The sequence below is a fragment of the Petaurus breviceps genome, unplaced genomic scaffold (genome assembly GCF_028583685.1).
Source record: "Petaurus breviceps papuanus isolate PSGF00001 unplaced genomic scaffold, PetGlider_PUasm1.0 90459, whole genome shotgun sequence".
Lineage (NCBI taxonomy): Eukaryota > Metazoa > Chordata > Mammalia > Diprotodontia > Petauridae > Petaurus > Petaurus breviceps.
This window is the reverse complement of record NW_027187259.1, coordinates 3,668,658-3,683,400: the sequence shown is the minus strand read 5'-3', so window position 1 is coordinate 3,683,400 and position 14,743 is coordinate 3,668,658. Positions and strand designations below refer to the sequence as shown.

Sequence of the window (14,743 nt, the reverse complement as noted above, 5' to 3'; positions counted from 1 at the left end):
GCATAGGTGGAATAAATGGCCTCTGAGGCCTGTACTATTGATTATGTTTTGAGCTTTTAATCCATTGAAAATGTTTTCTAGTTATTCTTGAGTATTTGAACTCAAGTGTATAATTATATACTTATCACCCAAGTTTCTTCTTATCAAATTTGACCCATTGCTATGGCTAGTCAAGATGCCGCCTTACCATCCAACACATGAGCTCTCCCGTCCCAGCTTTGTTTCATCTGCGATCACATTTCATTCAAGTCCTTAATAACAATGTCAAATGGAGCAGGGACACACAGATACCTGCGGCCCTCCACGGAAGACATCCCTGCCAGTCAGGGTCAGCTTTTAGTTTGCACACTCTACTCTCTCTCCTGTTTTGAAAAACTGGAACATCTTTCCTTCCTAGTACTCCCAGGCTTCACACATTCCCCATTATTTCTTCGAGATTGTTGCCAGTGGTTCAGTGATCATAGCTAGCAGCTCTTGTGGTACTGTGGTCTCCTCTTGTAGGATCTTGGACTTTTTGGTGCCTGCTCACTTGGACTCATTGAGAATAGCTGGGTCATCTTACCATCTCCTTACTTCCGTTAGGTTTAAGCTTTTTGGTTTACCATTTTTGTGCTGTCCTTCCCAGGCCCAAGATCCCTTTCTGAGTGATGGAATTCCTCCTTCTCAGCATTGTCTTTGATTATGGTCCCATCCGCCTGAGGCTGTGGTTCTGCCCCTTCCCTCCTTTCATCTTATTCTTGTCCTTAGTTTGACTAAAAAAGGTCTTTTGGTTGTTCCTAGCCTCCATCATAAGCCTCCATCTATCTGGGACTTTTGCACTTTGGACACTTGCTACAGAACGTGATCATGTTCACAGTCATTCTTCATGACTTATCCTTGTTCCTTCTTCTCTAAGTGACTTGGTTGTAAGCCCATATTAGTCTCTTTAGACAATCCCCCCTTTTCTTCTTTATCAGAATTCTTTTCTCTCTTTGTGTCTTTTGAATTTTGTCCTGGCTAGCTTTCCATTTCTCTTAGGCTGACTTCCCCTAAGGAATTCTAGTCTATGGAATCCTGCTTATCCTTACCCTGAGGCCTTGGAACCTGCTCTTTCCACATCCAGAGTGCATGGGTACATGCCAGACTCAGGTTGCCCTTCCTCCCCTCTAGTGCTGGTGCTATAGTGTAGTGATCACTTCCCTCAAGGTTCATGCCATCTCTGCTGCAGAAACCAGTGTCCTCTTGGTGATCAGGATTGGATCCAAAATGGCAGTTTCATTTTTCAAAAGATGGAAGAAGAAATGAGGGAACTTAAGTCAGGAATATAGCCAATCCTTTGCTTTTGGATGAAATAAGGGAGCTCCAGAGGGGCTATGTGGAACAATGGCTATTGTTTCGATCTGGGAGTCAGAAAGCCCTGAGTTCACCTCCTGGCTGTGTGACCCTGGGCAAGATCCTTCACCTCTCAGTTCCCCAGGAAGCTCTCAGAGGCTAGAAGTTAAAGAGAGGGTACATGAGTAGAGGGAGTTTCCTCACATGGGATTTCCTACACCAATGAAAGCACAGATCCAGACTAAAAAAAAAGTAGAAGTAGGTGGATGTGTAAATTAGAACTTTCTCATGTTGCTGTGCCAGGCCAGAGTTTACATTTGCTTCTAGACCCAATAGGGAGCTGCTGAAATTTATTGATTAGGGGGGGGCTGTGGTCAGGCCTGCACTTCAAGAAAAGCCCTTTAGCAGCTATGTGGAGGATGGAAGGGAATGGAGCAAGACTAGAGGCAGGAAGACCTGGTCCAGATGAGAGGGGCTCCACTAGGGGCCTGAACTAGGCTGCTATTTGTACGAGTGGAGAGAAGGGAATGATAAGGAGCTCTGTCTTGGACATATTGAGATTGAGGTGTCTATGGGACTTTCATTTGAAAATGTCCAACAGGCAGGCCTGGAGCTCAGGAGAGAGACAGTTCATACGTCGTAGATCTGGGAATCATCTCTGTGCACATGCCAGCCATACTCATGGCAATCCAGTAAGATCCCAGAGAGAGAAAAGAGGAGAGAGCTCAGGACAGATGAATAAGCAGCAGAGGAGACTGGGAAATAGTGGTCACATTGATGAGAGTGGCAGGAAGACCCTAAGAGAAAAGCATATTCAGGAGGTGGCAGATAGAGCAGAGGGCATGAGAAAGATGAGAACTTAGAAAAGTCCATCAGATTTGACAAGTAAAAGTGAGCTAGTAATAATGTGAGAATAGCTTCAGTTAGAGAATGAGGTCAGAGGGTTGAGAAGTGATGATTTCTAGGCTGATGGCCTGGCAGAGTCTAGGGCGGGTTCTTTAAGGGTGAGTTGGTATCTTTCTTGGGCCTGAAGAATGAGCATTTATTTGCAGCCCTTCAGTAGCATTGCATTGTGGGATAGTGGGATGGTGGTGGTCTTGAAGTCAAGAAACCTGTCTTGGAATCCTGGGTCCTATGCTTTCTAGCTACATGACTGTGGGTAAGTCACAGCTAATTTATTCAATAAGCATTTCTTAAGTGCCTACTGTCAACCAGGTACTGGAAGTGCTAGAATACAGAAACAAAACAAAATTGTTTGCCAGGTGGCATAGTGGACAAGAGTTCTCAGCCTAGATTCAGAAGACCTGAATTTAAATCTGTAATCAGACACTTACTAGCTATAGGATCCTGCACAAGTCACTTAAACTCTGCTTGCCTTGGTTTCTTCTTCTATAAAATGGGGATAATAATAGCACTTACCTTGCAAGGTTGATTTGAGGATCAAATGAGTTAATATCTGTAAAATGCTTTGAGAACTTTACTACATGAATGTTAGTTGTTGTTATTATTAAATTAAGATAATACTTAGACTTTGTACTTCATAGGGTTGTTAAGGAGAAAATACTCTGTAAACCTTAAAACAATATACGAATGTGAGGTTATTACATATCTTTGGATAGTTCTAAGTTTTAGGGATTTTCTTCTTCTATTGAATTTAAATCTGCTTCCTTGCAACTTGACCTTAGTTCCACTCACTGAGGCCAACAATAATAAATGATACTCTCTTTACTTTGTGATGACTTTCCCGATACTTGAAGACAATTCTTTGCTTTTCTTTCTTTTTCTTAAAAACTTCCCATAGTCACCTGCAATCATAGAATCAGAGTCAAAGTTCAAAGGAGTCCCAGAGGCCATGTATTCCAAGGCCCTCATTTTATAGATCAGGACACTACGGCTCAGGGTTGGGAAGTGATTTGCCTATGCTCACCCATGTAGGAAGTAGCAGAGGCCAGACCTGAATAAAGGTTCTTCTTGCTGATGTGGCCTTTTCCATCCTACCTGCGCTCCTCTGAACACAGATAGCTTGGGAATCAATTTCCTTCTGGAAGTGTGGCACCTAGGGAGGAAGGCCAGTGCTCCTGAACTCACAACCTGCCACTGCCTGAGCAGCTTGCAGTTGTGGATAACTTTGATCTCCTTCAGGCTGGGCCATCGCCCCCAGAGCCATGGCAGAAAGTATTTCAGGTATTTCAAACCTGTGCCCCTGATGAGGTCTCTGGCTATGGCCTTGGGGATTTGGGAATCTGCCTGTGTTCCCTCTCACTGTTAGCTGCCAAACTTGGTATGGCAAAGCCCCCTTTTCTGTCCATGTAGGGGTCATTGTTGGCTTCTTCCAACTACTTTGGGGTCTTTCTGATTTCTGGAATCAGAAAATTTGACACAAAGGTGTCCTAGCTCTGCTACTTAACTAGTAATGAGACCAAAGGGAAGTTACTTGGCCTGTCCTAGTCTCACTTTCCTCATATGTAACCAGCTAAGATCCTTTCTAGCTCTGACATTCTGTGATTTTCAGCCAAATGAACGACCAGAATGGAAGGGTTTACTAACCTAGACCTGTTTCACCAAAACTAAACAAACTGCTCAACTTATAACATTGCATTTCCCAAAGCAGAGAAAGATGGAGTCCTGAAGTTCATGGCGTGTATTTTCTGGACCCTCAAAAACCATTGGAAGATGAGGCCAAGAATCAAAGTCCTTAGAGCAGGGCTGAAGGCTAAGGAATGGTATTTTAAAGGAAAAACAATGTGGAAACTGAGGCATATGACCTAGGTTTTCACAGTTAGGCAGCTGCCAAGGAGGATCTGAGGAGAAAAAGTTTAGACCTCACAGCATCTTGAAGAAGAAGCGATTAGGATTGCCTGGATGAACTGCGGATGTTTAACTCGGAACAGAGAAAACTTGGGATAGATGTCTCCAATATGTGAATGTCTATAGTGTGGAAGAGGCATTAGCTTTCTTCTGCTCGGCACCGGAAACCAGAATGGGGACCAGTGGGGAGAAGATGCAGGAAGACAAATTTCAATTTAATATAAAGAAGAACTTGCACCAATTTGAAACATCCAGTTATGAACTGGGCTGCCTCCAGAGGGAGGGAGGAATTCAATCAGTGGTTGTGCAGCCTTTGTGTGGGATGCCCCAGCGGAGGGCTGCGACTTCTAAGGTTCTGAGGAGTTTGGGAGCTTGAGGATCCTATGCCCATTGATTTCTTAAGTCATCATTTCCTCAATTTGCTGGATTTCACATGGACAAAAGAAAATCTGTACAATGCCCTCTGAGCACTTTTCCTTATTTTGGGACTAAAGGAAGTATGACCTAATAAAGCTTGTATTTACTATATTATGAATCCCCATTGTTGCTGTTTTAAGTTACTGTAATTAAGACCAGGTGTCATTTTAATGTAGTAAAAGACTATGCTTCTTTACTTGACAATCCTCCATTGGTTAAGAGATGGATAATTGGACATCAGTGGGGAATGGGAAAAAAAAGATTTCTAAAGCACTTTGCAGATTTGAAAAATACTTCTCTCTTGGCTTGGGTGATACTTCAATCAATCAGTAAACATTTATTAAGCACCTACTATGTGCCTGCATTGTGCAAAGCATGAGAGATACAAAGAGGCAAAAGACAGCCTCTACCCTCAAAGAGCTTACAATCAAATGGAGGAGACAACATGCAAACAAATATATACAAAGCAAGCTGTATACAGGATGAGTAGAAAAGAATTAACAGAGGGAAGGTGCTGGAATGAAGAGGGGATAGGGAAGGCTTCCTATAAATGAAGCCAGGGAGGTCGGTAGGCAGAGAAGAGGAAGGAGAGTGTTCTAAGCATGAGAGACAGCCCTAGAAAATGCCCAGAGCCAAGAGATGAAGAGTCTTGTTTGTGGAACAGCAGGAGGCCAGTGTCAGTGGATTGAAGAGTACATATCAAAGAGTGAGGAGTAAGAAGACTAGAAAGATAGCAGGGGCCTAGTTAGGCAGGGCTTTGAATGCCAAACAGAGCTTTTGTATTTATTCATGGGGGCAATAGGGAACCACTGGAATTTATTAAGTGGAGGGGTGGGGAGAGGAATAACTTGATCAGACCTGTGTTTTAGGAAAATCACTTTAGTGGCTGAATGTAGGATTAATTGGATTGGGGAGAGACTTGAGGCAAGCTGAATTTTTGGAAGCAGCATCCTGGAGGCAGAGAGAGAGAGAGAGGATTGCTGAGGGTCAGTTCGAGCTGCCCAGGACTTCTGAGAGCTGCCACCTGGAGCTGCCAAGAACTGAGGAGACATGGCTGTGATGATGGCACTTTGTCTGTCTGTTTTGATGTTGTTCTGCCAGATTTATCCACTGGTGAAGGCCAGTGCTGCTGTTGCAGAGGTTCTGGAACCTTGCTGTTGGTTCAGAAGCCCTGAAGAAGGATTTTCTTGTTGTATGTTTATAGAAATCCTGGAAGAGGGTTTTGCTAATATATTCAGGGGTCGTAGGACTGTTCTGCAGACAAACAATGAATAAATGAGGACACTGGCAATGTACCTTGTGGCCTTGTTAAGTTTTGATTTCCCAGGAACAGAGATTGCTAAGAACTTGCCTTGGGTCAAGATGAATAAAAGACCTCTCTTTGGGTATTAAATGCTGTGCTTAAGCTTGTTGTAACTCAGGGGTAGATGGCCTATTCAGTTGTGATCCAGGCATGGGAAACTTTTGACTTTTTTGTGCTCTGTGACTGACTAAATGAATATACTTTTTTACAATTGGAAACTAATCTCCATTTGAGAAGAGGGTCTTTGGGATTGACTAAATGAATGTACTATCCAGAGGTGGAGTAGTACTGGAAAATTATTGAATTACACTTGGTGAATGCTGTATTTTGAATTATGCTGTATTTTGATTTACTCTGCTCTTAATTTGTCACTGAATAAAATGAGAGCAGCTATGCTGGTATTTTGAACCTTTGGAAGTTGTCTTTGCTTGGCATTACTGTGGTCTTTTTAATGAAAATGGCTATGGGAAAAAATGTAGAGCTGATTAATCCAGTCATTCTGGAAAGCAATTTGAAGCTATGCCAAAAAACCTTAAATATATATACCTTTTGACCCAGCAATACCACTAATAATAACTGTGTTGTTGTTCAATCGTTTCAGTCATGTCTGACTCTTCATGACCCCATTTGAGATTTTCTTGGCAAAGATACTGGAGTGGTTTGCCATTTCCTTCTCTGACTCAATTTATAGATGAGGAAACTAAGACAAGTAGGGTTAAATGACTTGCCCAGGGTCACACAGCTAGTAAGTGGTCTGAGAAAAGATTGGAACTCAAGTTTTCATGACTCCATATTCAACACTCTATCTGCTGTCCCATCCCCTTGCCAGAAAACTGTCGTTACTAGATCTATGTGCTCAGCATGACAAAAGAAAGAGAAAAAGGATTTATATGTTAAAAATAGTATAGCAATTCTTTTTGTGGTAGCAAGGAATTGTAAGCCCATTCTTTGGGAAATAGTTAAACAAATTATGGTGAATAAATGTAATGGAACATGATTGTACCTCAAGAAACAATGGAGGGAATGATTTCAGAGAAATTGGGGAGGACTTATATGAACTGATGCAGAGTGGAGAACAATTTAAAACGGCAACAATGTTGTGAAGATAAATAACTTGGAAAGACTCCATAATGCTAAACAGCATGATGACCAATCATAATTTCAGAGGATCCATGATGCAGTGTGTTGCTCACTTCCTGATTGAGAGGTGATGCCTCAGAGAGCAGACTGAGGCATATTTTTTAGACATGGCCAATGAGTGAATTAATTTTGCTTGATTATGCTTAGGTATTACAAAGGTTTTCTTTGTTTTTCTTGAATGGTAGAGAAGAGAAAAAATATTTTTGATAACTGAAGGAAAATTAAAAGGAACCCCCCCCCAAAAAAACAAGATCACATAGCTACAAAATAGTAGATTCTATAGAAGAAAAAAATCATGTGCTAAATAAAAATTGTTTTTAAAAATGTAAATAATTAAAACTAAATAAATCAGGTAAAATGTAAAAAGAAGATAGACTTTTGTGCTGGAGAATGTCTGGAATCATCAAAAGTATTATTTCATTCCCCAAATGTGAGTATAAAAGTCATCCCTTAGAACGTGTACAAAGTTGGCAGCTAGGTGGTGCAGACAATAGTGTATTGGGCCTGGACTCAGGAAGACCTGAGTTCATATCTGGAGACAGTTACTAGGCCCTCAGGCAGGTTTATTCTGTGAGCCTCAGTTTCCTCATCTGTAAAATGGAAATTATAATATCACCTACCTCCCAGGGTTGTTAGAAGGATAAAATGATATATTTATAAAGCACTTTGTGAGCCTTAAAGCACTATATAAATGCTAGTTGTTATTATTTCCCATTTTTGCTTGACTCATATATTACTCAGCATTTGCATACACTGGGGATATCTAACTTTTGACTATGATGTGACTCAGAGCTGAAAGGATTGATGCTTCAGTGTGATATGGCAAACCTTAGGTGACTCTGTGTGGTAAGTAGTTCTCTCTCTTTCTCTCCCTCTACTTCTCCCTCTCCTCCCTCTCTCTCCCTCCTCCCCCCCTCTCTCTCCCTCCCTCCCTCCCTCTCCCTCCTGTCTCTCTCAGTCTCCATCTCTCTCTCTCTCTTCTCCTCTCCTGTCCTCTCCTCTTCTCTTCCCTCTCTCCTATCTCTTCTCTTTTTTATTTTTAATTTTTGGAGGGGAAAAGGCAGAGAAATTGGGGTTAAGTGACTTGCTCAAGGTCACACAGCTAGTAAGTATATCAAGTTTCTGAGGTCAGATTTGAACTCGGGCCCTCCTGACTCCAGAGCTGGTGCACCACCTCGCTGCCCCTCTTCTCTTCTGTTTTCTTCTCTCTTCCTCCCTCCCCCCCCCCCTCTCTCTCTCCTTCCTGGCCAGTTTGTGCTTGAGTCTTGGGTTGCCTATTAGGCTTCATTTATTCTTTTCCTGAATATGTGACCAAACATAGTTCTGAAGGAGACATGTCCATGTTTGAGGATTACCTCATGAGTCTGAGGGTTCTGGAAACCTTGAGTTCACTGAGTAGAATTGATTGGTGGCAAGGGAAGCTTCTGTAGTGAAGACAAGCAGAGGAGTCTAAACCTTTTCACTAGCTTACCAGAAGACATGGACTTAGAGGAAGATGATGAAAAGATGATGAAATGTAAAATGTCTAATTGGGTAGCTAGGTGGTGCTGCAATGGATAGAGCACTGGGCTTGGAGTCAGGAAGACCTGAGTTCAAATGTGACCTCAGATACTTACTAGCTGCATGATCCTGGGCAAGTCAAACCTCTGTTTGTCTCATCTGTAAAATGAGCTGGAGAAGAAAATGACAAATTACTCTGGTGTCCTTGTGGATAAAACCCCAAAATGGTATCACAAACAGATGACTGAAAGAAGTAAACAACAGCAACAACATGTCTAATCAGTAGTCCTCCAAACTGTTTCCTGTTGAGATGAGGTTTAACAACAGGTTATAACAGTAGTTATATTTTAAGTTGGGAACCCTGTTTCAGGATGTTCAATCAATTTATGCTGTCTTTTTGTGTATTTCAGCACTTCTTTTGTGTTTATGAAATTGATACTTGTCCCATACCTGCTTTATATTGTGTATTGAGTACCTTTTTGCTCTCCTGACTCCTTTGGGGAGATTTAGACTTGAGAAAAATGTAAGATTTAAATAACTTGTGCCCAAGGTACTGGGCTGGGGTCCTAATGGGCCAAAGAATGGGATAAAAGGGAACCAACATCATTCATTGGAGTTCATGCTCCTTCTGAAATGACCTAAGGATGACCAAGTACCTGGTTCAGAGCAAAGGCCCCTTAGCAAGAAAGAAGTGTATGTGTTGCTCTAGCTCCTTGGGCCCAGAAATTGTTCCTTAACGTTATAGCATCCTGTTTGTTTTCTTCGTCCTATGCAATTTGGGGCCCATCTGTAATGTCTCTCACAGATATAGATATGGATATAGTCATAGATAATAGATATCCTGTTGCTCAGAGGAAGTATAGCTGGAAGGCACCTTCGAAGAACAATCTAGTGCAGCCCCTGATTTTACAGGGGATGAAACTGAGGCCCATAAAGCAGTTCTATTTGTTCAAAGACATAAAAGCCATACGCAGAAGGACTAGGATTGAATCCAGGCCCTTTGTCTCCAGAACCAGCTCACTTTCCACTGTATCTCTTTGCATCTCTGTACTATGTGGCTTGCTGTGGATGGAACTTAATAAACCCTTGGGTTTCTTTTTCTAGAATCCTTTCTTTTGAAATTTGTGATCACTCTTATCAGGATGGGGCTCAAATTCATAATAGTGAATAATGTTGATTTGTTGTTTGCACTTCAGTCAACACTTCCCATAGAAAAGAATTACCTATTGGACCAACATTTATACCATGATTCCTACACGACAATAAAGAAAGCTCTGAGCTCCTGTGGTTTCGGTGATCAGTTTTCTACAGATGATTCTCACAATTATGTGCCTAGCCCTAACCTTTCTCCTGACGTCCAGTCTCATGTCTCCAACTTCCTCTTAGGCATCTCTAACTGGATGTCCTGTAGATATCTTGAATGCAACATGTCCAAAGCTGAACTATGTCTTTTTCCCCAAACCCTCCCCCTTCTGAACTTCCCTGTTCCCGTTGTGTGGACCACCATCCTCTCAGTCACTCAGGTTCACAAACTGGGTATCTTTCTTCACTCCTCATTCTCTTTCAGCATATCACCCACTCCCCTATATCACTGCAACCATCCTGGTGCATGTCCTCACCGCTTCATGTCTAGACTGTTGCAAAAGCCTGCTCATTAGTTTCCCTGCCTCAAGTCTCTCCTTACTCTAGTCCTTCCTTAACTTAACTATGAAACTGATCTTCCCAAAGCATTGTTCTGACCATGTCACCCCCTATTCAGTTAACTCCAATGGCTCCCTGTCACTTCCAGGAAAAAAAAATGCCTCTGTTTGGCATTCAAAGCCTTCATAACCAACCACTTCCTGTTTCTTAAGTCTTCTTATACTTTACTCCCCTCCATGTACCCTATGGTCTAGTGACACTGAACTCTTTACTATTCCTTATATACAATTTTCTGTCTCCTAACTCTGAGTGTTTTTACTGGCTGTTCCCCAGATCTGAAGCATTTTCCTTCATCATCTCTGCTTCCTCTATTCCCTGGTCTGATTCATATCTCAGCTAAAGTCCTACCTTGCACTTAATCTCAGTCCCTTCCCTCTGCCATTAAGCTCAGTTTATTCCCTCTCTATGTTATTTACACATGGCTACTTGAATGTAGTCTCCTCCATTAGAACATGAGATCCCTGAGAGCAGGGACTATTTTTTTTTGCTTTCCTTTATATTTCTCAGTACTTAATACAGTGCCCAGAATATAGTAGGCACTTAATTACATGCTGATTGATTGACTAACTGACTCAATGTGACAACCAGTCTTATGGGTTTCTCAATAACTAATAGCTATGGTGTGTTGTGCCCCCTGTCAAGGATCTAGATCCTGGGCATTTCTGAATTTAATGTGTTTCTATGTCTCATTCAAGGTATTCAATTCAGTAGACATCTCCTGTGTTTTAGGGTTGCAAAGACAAAAAACAATCCGTCTTCTCAAAGAGCTTATGCTCCACTAAGAAAAGGGGGCAACATACACAGATAAATCAGCCTGAAATCAGCACAAAGTAATTTGGGAGGAGGGCAAGGGAATGCTAACAAGCAGGACAATTGAGAAAGTGTTCTTGAGGTGACCCCTGAAGGAAATGAGGAGTTCTGAGGGTGAGTGGTGAGGAGGAAAAGCGTTCCAGGCAAAGCCCATTCAAAGGCCTGACTGGAGGAAATGGAATTTCATGGACATGTGAATACCAAGTAGGTCACTTTGGCCAGAGTATGGAATGTGCCAGCAAGGGGGAAGAGGGAGGTAGGGAATAAGTAATCAGACTGCAAAAGTAGACCGGGATTATTTGTGAAGGTGATTAATGCCAACGAAGAGTTTGTATTTTATCCTAGAATAAATAGTGAGCAACTGAATGTTCTTTAGCAGGCAGGTGACATGGTCAGATTTGGACCTTAGGAATATAACATTGGTAGCTAGATGGCTCAGTGGATAGAGCAGTGGGCCTGGAGTCAAGAAGACCTGAGTTGAAATTTAACCTCAGATACTAATCCTGGGCAAGTCATTTAACCTCTGTCTGCCTTAATCTACTGGAGAAGGAACAGCAAACCATTGCAGTATCTTTGCCAAGAAAACCCCATATGGGGTCACAAAGAATCAAACACAACTGACAACAACAGAAAACTGTGTATACAATGGATTTGAGAGAGGAAAAGGTAGATATAGGGAATCCACTTAAAAAGTTGTTGCAAGTGGTCTAGGTAAGTGGTGGTGAGGTTCTGAATTAGGGTGGTAGATATGTGGATATGGAGAAAAGTGATATGGGAGAGATGTTATAGAGATTTAGAATGGAAAGATTGGATCTGGAGGGTGAGGGAAAGTGAAGAGCTGAGTCTGATAACAGATAGGGAAGTTAGAAAGTGGTGTTGCTTGAATGGGAAACATAATGAGTTTCATTTTGGATATGTTCAAGATGCATATGGGACATCCAGGTAGAGATGTCCAGCAGGTCGGAGATGTGGAATTGGAGCTCAGGAAAGAGACTAGATCTCAAATATGTCCATATATAAAGACAATAATGGAAGCCAAGGGGGCTGATGAGATTGTCAAAAGAACAGACTCTAGACAGAGAAAGGAAAGCTCAGGCAGAGCATTGAAATCCATCTTCATGGAGGGGAAAGACAGAGATGATGATCTTTCAAAAGAAACTGAGGAAGGGGGGCACTATGTGTCTGGATGAAGGGGCTCATTCCGCCGCCTCTGCTTTCAGGCAGCAGCTGACAGAGAAAGCTACCCGTGGATCCTAAATGCTGCTCTAGACTATGAGCTCAAGCAAGAGTGCACAATATAATCATTTCTCTGGTGGCCCAGCACAAAGGGGGAGATGCTGATGCAGAGGGCAACTATTTGTTTTCACATGCTCTGGTCAGTAACCAGACCTCTGTCTCTGAACATGCTGCACCTATCATCATCATCTGCCCTGGCTCCTGCCCCTCCAGAAGCAGTCCCAGCCCAAGACTTATTGACCATCCCATTGTCTTGGGGACCCTCATCTTGGTGGAATTTGACAGAACCTGTCTGCCTGCCAGATCAGAATGGAAACTACCTTTGGTTCTGCATTTTCAGCTGTTACCACCATTACTAAAGCTGATGGGACCAGCACATACAAACAACACCGTAGGACTCCCTCCTTCCCCAGCACACTCACCTACTCCCAGAGGGATGAAAAGGATGGCATGCCCCCAATCAACATTCCTCGTCACTCTGATTCAGCCATATCTGTCCGCTTCTTGCATTCTGAATCCAGCATGTCCTTACGGTCCACATTCTCCCTGCATGAGGAGAAAGAGCCAGAGCCTCTGGTGTTTGCAGAGCAGCTGTTGGTGAAGCTGTGCTGTCAGCTGTGCTGCAGCATGTTCAAGAACCCAGTAATCACGACCTGTGGGCACACATTCTTCAGAAGATGTGCCTTAAAGTCTGAGAAGTACCCAGCAGACAACGCCAAACTGACCGTGGTGGTGAACAACATCGCCGTGGCTGAGCAGAATTCTTCATTCACTGCAAACATGGCTGCCGCATTGTAGGCAGCGGAAAGCCCCCCACCTTTGATGTAGCCTCCCATGGCTGCCCCTTCACCATAAAACTCAGCTCCAGAAAAGACCATGAAGGCAGCCGTGACTACTGACCTGTGAGATGCCCCAACAATCCCAGCTGGCCCCCTTTGCTGAAAATGAACCCGGAAGCATATCTCAAAGAATGTGAGCACATCAAGTGTCCTCACTCCAAATATGGCTGTATGTTCATAGGAAATCAGGACACCTATGAAACTCACCCAGAGACCTGTAAGTTCGAAGGCCTGAAGGATTTCTTGCAACAGACAGATGACTGTTTCCATGAAATGCATGTGGCCCTGGCACAGAAAGATAAAGAAATTGCCTTCCTCCGGTCAATGCTAGGGAAACTGTCAGAGAAGATTGACCAGCTGGAGAAGAACCTGGAGCTCAGATTCGATGTGTTGGATGAGAACCAGAGCAAATTGAGTGGAGACCTCATGGAGTTCTGACGGGATGCATCCGTGCTGAGTGATGATCTGGCTCATATCAATGCCCACTTAAATGTGGGAATCCTGGGATCCTATGACCCCCAGCACATCTTCAAGTGCAAAGGGACCTTTGTGGTGTCTCTGCTTTTCAGTAGTTCATCAGACAAAACCAACAAATGCCAGAAGACCCTGGCATTGCCAGCCATGATGGCATCGTGCTCGTGCTCTGTATCCAGGGGCACGAGCTCTGCAGTGGATATGCAGATTGTACCATCGTTGCCTGGGATGTTCAGAACCTGCAGAAGGTCGACACCATCCGAGCTCCTGACGATCGTGTTTGCACTTTGGTTTCCTCACATAACCTGCTCTTCAGTGGCTCATTCAAAGCCATCAAGGTCTGGGACATTGTGGACATGGAGCTGAAGCTCAAGAAGGAGCTCACAGGCTCAATCACTGGGTACGGGCCCTAGCGGCCTCTCAGAACTACTGGTACAGTGGCTCCTACCAGAAATCAAGATCTGGGACATCTGAAACCTCAAGTGTATCCATGTGCTACAGACATCGGGGACAATGTCCACTCCATCACAGTGACAAATCGCCACATTGTCTGTGAGACCTATGAGAACCTCATCCATGTTTGGGATATTGAATCTAAGGAGCAGGTGTGGACATTAACAGGCCACGTGGGGACAGTATATGCCTGGGAAGTCATCTCAACCACGGACCAGACCAAAATCTTCAGCTATGATTGGTCACTCAGGGTCTGGAGCATGGACAGCATGATCTGCACAGACTCCTTCAATACCAGGGCAGTGTCACTACACTGGCTGTATCCCCAGAGCGGCTTTTCTCCAGAGCTATAGACAGCGCCGTCAAGGTTTGGATGTGTTAGTGGGAGAATCAAGGCCAGTCCTACCCTGGGAACCACCAGATCCTCGCCCTGTGTTGTGCCATCCCATGGCCAGAGCCTTGGAGGGAATGAATCCCCAGGAATGGTTGCCACATACAAGTCAGGCAAGCAGCTGCTCCTGAACGTTTGCCCCAAAGCTGCTGCCCCAGGTACTGGGCACCCTCCTGGGCAGTGCAGGTACCTCAGCCCTACAGCTCTGTCCACCCCACCCTAGCCACAGGATGGAACATTAAATGGACCCATGATGGACTCCTCCACAAACTTACACAAATGCACATGTTCATGATAAACCAAGCACTCCAGCCAGCTCCTCCAAGACTCTGTCAGAGCAGCATGGAGGGGTGGGAGTAG

At 43.6% G+C, this 14,743-nt stretch overlaps 1 pseudogene; it reads left to right on the top strand.

Annotated features, from left to right (window-relative positions):
• Window positions 1-12,037: 12,037 nt before the first annotated feature.
• Window positions 12,038-14,374, top strand: LOC138141700 (E3 ubiquitin-protein ligase TRAF7-like; annotated as a pseudogene).
• The last annotated feature ends 369 nt before the right edge of the window (window positions 14,375-14,743 follow it).